Source organism: Penaeus japonicus, unplaced genomic scaffold (genome assembly GCF_977035675.1).
Source record: "Penaeus japonicus unplaced genomic scaffold, GWHDUDI00000001_assembly GWHDUDI00000013, whole genome shotgun sequence".
NCBI lineage: Eukaryota > Metazoa > Arthropoda > Malacostraca > Decapoda > Penaeidae > Penaeus > Penaeus japonicus.
In genome coordinates this window covers 44,054,774-44,055,931 of record NW_028234415.1, presented here as the reverse complement: position 1 = coordinate 44,055,931, position 1,158 = coordinate 44,054,774, and positions in this window count along the sequence as shown.

Below are 1,158 nucleotides of genomic sequence, written 5' to 3'. Positions count from 1 at the left end.
GAATGAGAAAAAAAAAACATCTTTGAGTTGAAAAAAAATGTATTCATCATTAATCTTTTCACTATCAACTGAATTAGACATCCTTTGCACCATCTCTTCAATGATGCAATCCAAAGCAACATGATTTTAATCAATTTGCCCTTATTATTACAACCATGATTGATGCATGCTTACTAATACCAAATGCAACACATGCGAATAAAGTCGTTAATTTGCTTGTCTTGTCATTTCCCTTCAGAAGAATGGCGGTGTGTGTGGCTATACGCACACGGTTATGTATATTTAGGCGTTTACATAGCGTGTTTGTGTGTATAAATGTACATGTAACCATTATTTAATTAGAAATGCGACTAGAGAACAACAATGGTTTACTTTGAGGATAAGATATTTTGACCCAGAAAGTCGTGGATAAAAATATAGAAATATGAACAGCGAGGTATTTTGTCCATTGATTATTTCGTGAGTGACAGCGTGACAACCACTGGTCTTTCACGTCCCGTCCTATCTATGCTTACACTGAGTCTCTTTACATATGCTGTTTTTTTATCATCAGTGTTATTATCTCTCCATTTCCTAGCTTATTCCTATCTACCCTTTCTCTCCTTAATACATTAATTACTAAGCTTTGTTCTGATTCCCCCTCCTTCCCAGCCTCCTATAATTTTCATTTGCTTCATCCACTGTCTTTTAATATACAAGCTGTGTTTAAATACTTATTAATCTGAAGCTTTTTCCTAAAATCAAAAGCAAAGACGATTTCACCATATAATGTCATCGAGTGTTAACCTTTCCGCCTCTTGTAGATAAAGAGAAATGTCATTTCCCTCAACATGTAAAAGAGAAATTCCATGTTGATACCCTATCTTTCAAGCATTTCAGTACCCAATGGCAATTGTCTCAGTGACAGACAATCACGCAACATCCTGAAGGGTAATCCCAAAGTGTCATGCATATCTACATACAGACAAGCATAGAAACATGAAGCCATACCAACCGCTGACCCAAGACTTTCCTGAAGTTATGTAGCACCCCTTTAATACCTAATCAATACAGACCCACACTCCAAATCCAACACGTACAATGATTCCAACCGGAAGAACATCACGCGTCAATATTTGGGTTCCCCAAGAAAACCGCTATCATTCATGGTGTCGAAAA